The sequence below is a fragment of the Rhinolophus ferrumequinum genome, chromosome 16 (assembly GCF_004115265.2).
Source record: "Rhinolophus ferrumequinum isolate MPI-CBG mRhiFer1 chromosome 16, mRhiFer1_v1.p, whole genome shotgun sequence".
In the NCBI taxonomy this organism is placed as follows: domain Eukaryota; kingdom Metazoa; phylum Chordata; class Mammalia; order Chiroptera; family Rhinolophidae; genus Rhinolophus; species Rhinolophus ferrumequinum.
The window spans coordinates 24717661-24723660 of NC_046299.1; positions in this window are offsets into that span (position 1 = coordinate 24717661).

Consider the following 6000-nt stretch of genomic DNA (forward strand, 5'->3'; position numbering starts at 1 on the left):
TTTCATAACTACTGTTATAAAACAGAAAAGAAACATACTTTTTTTTTAAGGAGGGCACAACTCACAGTGGCCCATGCAGGGATCAAAACGGCAACCTTGGTGCTACCAGCACCATGCTCTAACCAACTGAACTAACCGGCCACCCCAAAACCTACATTTTAATCCCAACACTTTCTCCTTATACTTTCTTTGTCTGTCTGGTTTGGACAACACTTCCTTCAATAAGTCCATATGCCCTCAGGCATTTGTAAAGCATGATTCTTTACAAAAGCCTGCTGTGTTTATCTGATTAACAGCTCACAGGGCTGAGTTCTGAGGTTTCCAGTCAGAGGGCCAAAAAAATGGGTTGAGATCATTTCTCCATCTCATTTGCTATAACTCAACATGTTGAAACAAATTACAGAAATCCATATTTCGCAACAAGTTTTTAACTGCTTTTTAAAGGCTAGTCTTTAAATTACATTTGCAATTTTCTCAAGTTCTTGACTCTCTACCCAGCCCTGAGCAAAATCAGCCAAATCAGTCCCACACGAGGCATCAGTTGTCTGCATAACTTTATTTCTCCTATCAATTCTCCTTCATTCCACACTCCGTCCTGCCCTAACCTTTAAAGGAGTTTAAGTAATGTTTAAACTCTCCCTTCTAAGTTTACTCATCTCTCTTCACGTGTCTTGCAGGCACCTCATTGTCCAAGACTAAATTCATTCTCTTCACTCTCTCTGTATCTACCCAAACCTGTTTATAGTCCCAACTTTGACGAAATACCGTGATTCACCCAAGCAGAAATCTGCAAGTCATTCCAGAATCTCTTCCTTCTATTTCCTTTCCCCATTCCATCCAATTAATCACTAGGTGTTCTTATTTCAAGTGCTTAAAAGCTTCTCCAATATCTTCTGACGAAGCCTTCTGACTTGTGGCCCTACCTCCAGACCCATATCCCTCCTGGGTACCCCTCCATTCTGATATAGTTAAATACAATCATGCGACTTCCTGTTTTAAAATCCTACTGTGGTTCCCCATCCTAATGGGATGTAGTCCGTATTCTTTGGCATGGGGTGGCAGATGCTGACTGCCTACCCCAAGAGCCAACAATCTCTCTTCTACCTTGTTAACAGAATCTCCGTTTTTATTCGAGTAACCACACTCTTATGCTTGGCCCTGTCCTTACAGAGTGCTAGGCTCCAGCCCCAGCCCCAGGGAATAAACTGTGATTGCTCTAAGTCCGGCAGGTGGCCTATTCCCTCACCAAACACTGAGCCTGGCATATGATGCAATTGCAGCCACTGACACTAAAGGGAAGTCAGCCGGGAGCAGGAATGGGAGGAGGAGGGAAGACGTTTCTGGGATAGGCTTTCTCCATTCTAAAAAAGAGTACAAGTCAGTAAGAAGTTTATATAATGAGAAAGAGAAGGCCCCTTTTCTACCTCCAGAAGTCATCTTAAGGCTGTGATGCCTGGATCTACTGTAGCCATCTCACAACCGTGGTTGGGGGACAAGCCTGGGGATAACAATAGAAATATAGAAAAAGCCTGGGTTCCTTGGTAACATCAAGCTGCTAAATTAATCAACATGGGAGCAGCCCTACATATGAACTTATTATTTGAGATACTAAATTCATTATTGTTATTTTTAAGACACTTAAATCAGGGGATTTTTACCTGTAGTCTCCTAACTGATGATATATGTGGCTTACAATGCATGATATGATCTAACCAACACCTTCCAAGCTCCCTAAAAGGTATTCCCACCCACAACCCTGACATATTTACACTTCTCTGAATTATGCCTTTTCTCTGAGCCTTTGTACTTGTTACTTCTACATAAATGATTTTCTTTCACTTCTCTTCCAAATGAACGCCTATTTATCCTATAAAACTCAGTTCAAAGGTCACCTCCTCTGTGAGCTCCCCCAGTCATCTTAGGTGCTTCTTCTCTGCTCTTGTAGCATTTTGCTCATGTTTACTTTTATTAGGGCAAGAACAGTTGTTTTAAAAGCTGGTAGCTATTTGAGTGGACCTGGTACCAGTTGGCCTAGTAGGAAGGCTATCTAGGTTTTAGACCTTAATGAGCAAGTTTGGTCAGGGAAAGTGGGGTCCCCTGGGCTTAGCCTAAATGGGAGAGGTTTAGACCAGGATAACTTCAATTCCTCTGCATAATAAAATACAGGAATTTGGAGTGTTCCCTCTAGAGATGGTGTTTGGGGAGCTCTGGTAAGGAAAAAGGATAAAAAGATGAAAGGTAAGAGAAAGGAGCCATGCAAGGTGGTGGCAGACAGGACTGAAGAAAAGGCCCATGAGAGAGTCCCTGTGTTATCTGTCCATAGTTGCATTACAAATCACCCCAAAACTTGGTGGCTCAAACCAAGGATAAACATTCGTATCTCTCATAGGTTCCATGGGTCAGGAATTTGGGAGCAGCTGGCTCAGAGTCTTTCATGAGGTTGCAGTCAAGATGTCAGCTAGGGTCTGAAGTCTTAACTGGGACTAAAAGGTATGCTTCTAAGATGGCATACTGCACGGCTGGCAAGGTGATGCTGGCTGCTGGTGGGAGGCCTTGGTGCCTTTTCACAGGGGATTCTCCCAGGGATGCTAGAGTGTCTTCATGACATGGCAGCTGGCTTCTCTCAGAGTGATCTGAGAGAGAGAGGGAGAGAAAGAATATGAGAAAATGCCAAGTATAAGCTCTATCCTTTTTATGCCCTAGCCTCAGTAGTCATATATCTTCACTTCTGCCACATACTATTTGTTCAAAACGTCATTAACTCCCAGCCCACATTTAAGGAGAGGGAAGTTAATTTCCACCTTTTCAAGGGAGAAGTATCAAACAATTTGTAGACATATTTTTAATTCGCCAGTCCCCAAGGCAAGGTGATCAAGGACATTTCAGATAATAGTAATGATATCTAGTTTGAGTTCTGTGCTATGTTACAATCCTTTCCATGACCCCAAAACTTCAATAAAAGTCTGTTAGCCGTGTGTTAGAGTACTTTGAGGAACGAAGGCATAACAGTGCAAAAAGATCACAACAACTGTAGGAAGTGAATTAACAAGTAGGATGATTGAAAATTTGGCAAACACAGGAAATCAATGCCATGGGTCATTCAGAGAAGTGAAAGGCCATGCTTTGGAAACACTGTCGGGGAAGGAGGGTGCAGTATAGCAAACTCTAAAATGCTCATAGAACTTGGGACACTGGCCTGGGGAGAAAGATATCAATCCCCTCCTCTTGGTATCCATTCTAATTTTATTTGGTTGTGGGCATCTTCCCCAAGCACTGCCCGTGTGCATCTGAGGATTCTGACTCTACACCTGCTCTAGGAGAGGGACATGCAAGTCAGGCCCAAGGTATTAGGCAAAATTCCATCCCTTGGCCACAGCTACTTTTTTTAGGAGTGGGCAGATAGCTCAATTCCAGATAAAGAGACATGTTCACTTGGGCCAATGAAAAGTATATTTACTTTCCTTAGAGACCATATGAGGGAGCAATTCACCCTCCTCTAGATTCTTTTTTTAATTAGTGATAAACTAAATATATTTATAATTTATACAAATGTTTAACAAAAATACAAAAAAAAATTTCACAAGATGCAAAACCAGGAAACAAGTTCATTGGAGACACCACTGCTCTACCAAGGATGGAACGTGAGGGGAACCCCAAGGAACAGAAAAGTAATCTGGGCAGATCACACAGAAAGAGAAGAATGGGTTCTGCCCAGGTCAGCAGGCTCTGTTCCTCAAGCCTACAGCCCTTGGCCCCTCCATCCACCTTGTTCGGTGCTCCATTTGGTCTAGGTTGATGGGTGACCTTCTGTTGATTACTTCCTAGATTCTTAATGACATGGCTAAACCACTGAGTCAAATCAAACCTGAATTCCACTGTATGTCTAGACATCCAATTATTTCAGCTAATATTTTTTACTATTAAAGTCAACATGAAATGAGTACTATTCTTTCAATTTTTTGTACATTTGACAATTTTCACAATCAAAATGTAGGGAAAAACCTACATTAGGTACCATTTTTCAACTGCCAGATTGTCAAAGGTTAAAATGTTTGATAATGCACTATGTTAGTAAAGAGGTAAAAAAGAAACAAAAACAACAATAACAATAAAAAATACTCCATTCTTCCAGATGTTCAGGCCCCAAATCTTGGGAGTTATCCTTAATCCCTCTTACTCCCATACCCCACATCCAGTCTGTGAGCAAAGCCTGTTGGTAGTACCTTAAAAATTGTCCAGAATGCACCCATTTCTCACTAACCTCACTGCTACAACCCTGGTCCAAACTACTTCTTACTGAATTACTGAAGAAGCCTCCTGCCTGGTCTTTCTGCAGCTACCCTTGCCCCCTACAGTCTATTCCGAACACTGCAATCAATGTGATCCTTTCAAGTGCAAACCAGATCATGTCACTCCTCCAAAGTCTCCAGGGGCTTCTCATCTCAGAGTAAAAGCCCTAATCCTCATAACCCCTACAACACACTCACCTCTTACCTCTCTAACCTCATTTCTCACTGCAATTCCCTTCACTCACTTCACTCCAGCCACACGGGCCTCCTTACTGTTTCTAGAACATGACAGATCCTCTCTTGCTTTAAGTTTTTTGTAATTAGTGTCCTCTTTTCCAGAGCTTCTCCAGAGCTGTATCTGTTCTCCCTACCTAGAGATTTTCCCTACCTCCTTCTGTCTTTACACATATAAGATATATGTGTTTTATATGTATATACATACATATATATATGTATATGTATACACACACACACACACACACACACACACACACATAGGTAGTCATTCAGATAACCCAAATATATTTCCCAGATATATTTGGTCTTTATCTACAGTTCTTGGCTCACAGCTCCCAAGAACTAAATTTTCTAAGAGATGAGAGCAACAATGGTGTCTCTTGTTATGTTAGTAAGGTGACTTTTGGACCCCACCCAAGGGTGGGAACTGGTTGCCAATAGGAGCCAACTATGTGGTTAGAGGATTGGAACTTTTAGTCCCACCCCGATTTCCAGGGAGGGGAGAGGGGCTCAAGGTTGAATCAATCACTAATGGCCAATGACTTAGTCAATCATGACTACATAAGAAGCATCCATAAAAACTCAAAAGGACAGCTCTTTGGTCTTTTTCCAGAGAACTTCCAGATAGAGGAACAGAATGCTTTTCTGTGCCACTGTGCAGGGCCCCAACCTCCATGAGGACAGAGCTCCTTCATTCGGAACCTCACCCTGTGTACCTCTTCATCTGGTTGTTGATTCATATCCCTTAATATCCTTTGTAATAATCAGTGATCTAGTGAATCAATGGGTTCTCCTGAGTTCTGTGAGCTGTTCTAGCAAATTAAGCAAACCCAAGGAGGGGTGTCTTGGGAACCTCTGATTGATAGTTGGTCAGTAGTACAGGTAACAACCTGGACTTGAGATTGTCATCTTGAGTTGGAGGGAGTCGTTTTGTAGTCAGTTCGTCAGTTGCACAGGTAACAATCTGCGATTGTGACAAGTGTCTGAAGTGGAGGGTGGTCTTGTAGGACTGAGCCCTTTACCTATGGAATCTGATTCTATCTCTTCGTAGATAGTATCAGAATTGAGTTGAATTCTTGGACCCCTGCTGGTGTCTGAGAATTACTTGTTGGTATGGGGATGCCTACACACACACACACACACACACACACACACACACACACACACACACACACTGGAGTTGGGTCTGGGAACCCCTCTTTACCTATCCTAATCATCCTATTTAAAATTATAACTTTCCTTCCCACTCACACTTCCTTATCACCATTTTCGTTGTTATATTATCACTTTACATACAATATGTTTTACTTATTGGTTTGTCTCTCTCCCTGCAACTCGAATATAAGCTCTATCAGAGCAGGAATTTGGCTCTAAAGATGAATAAGGAAGCTCTTTATATACTGATATGAGAAGATCTCAAAAAAAACAATGTTAAATAAAAACTGACAGCTAATGGAAAATTTCGTATCACCTA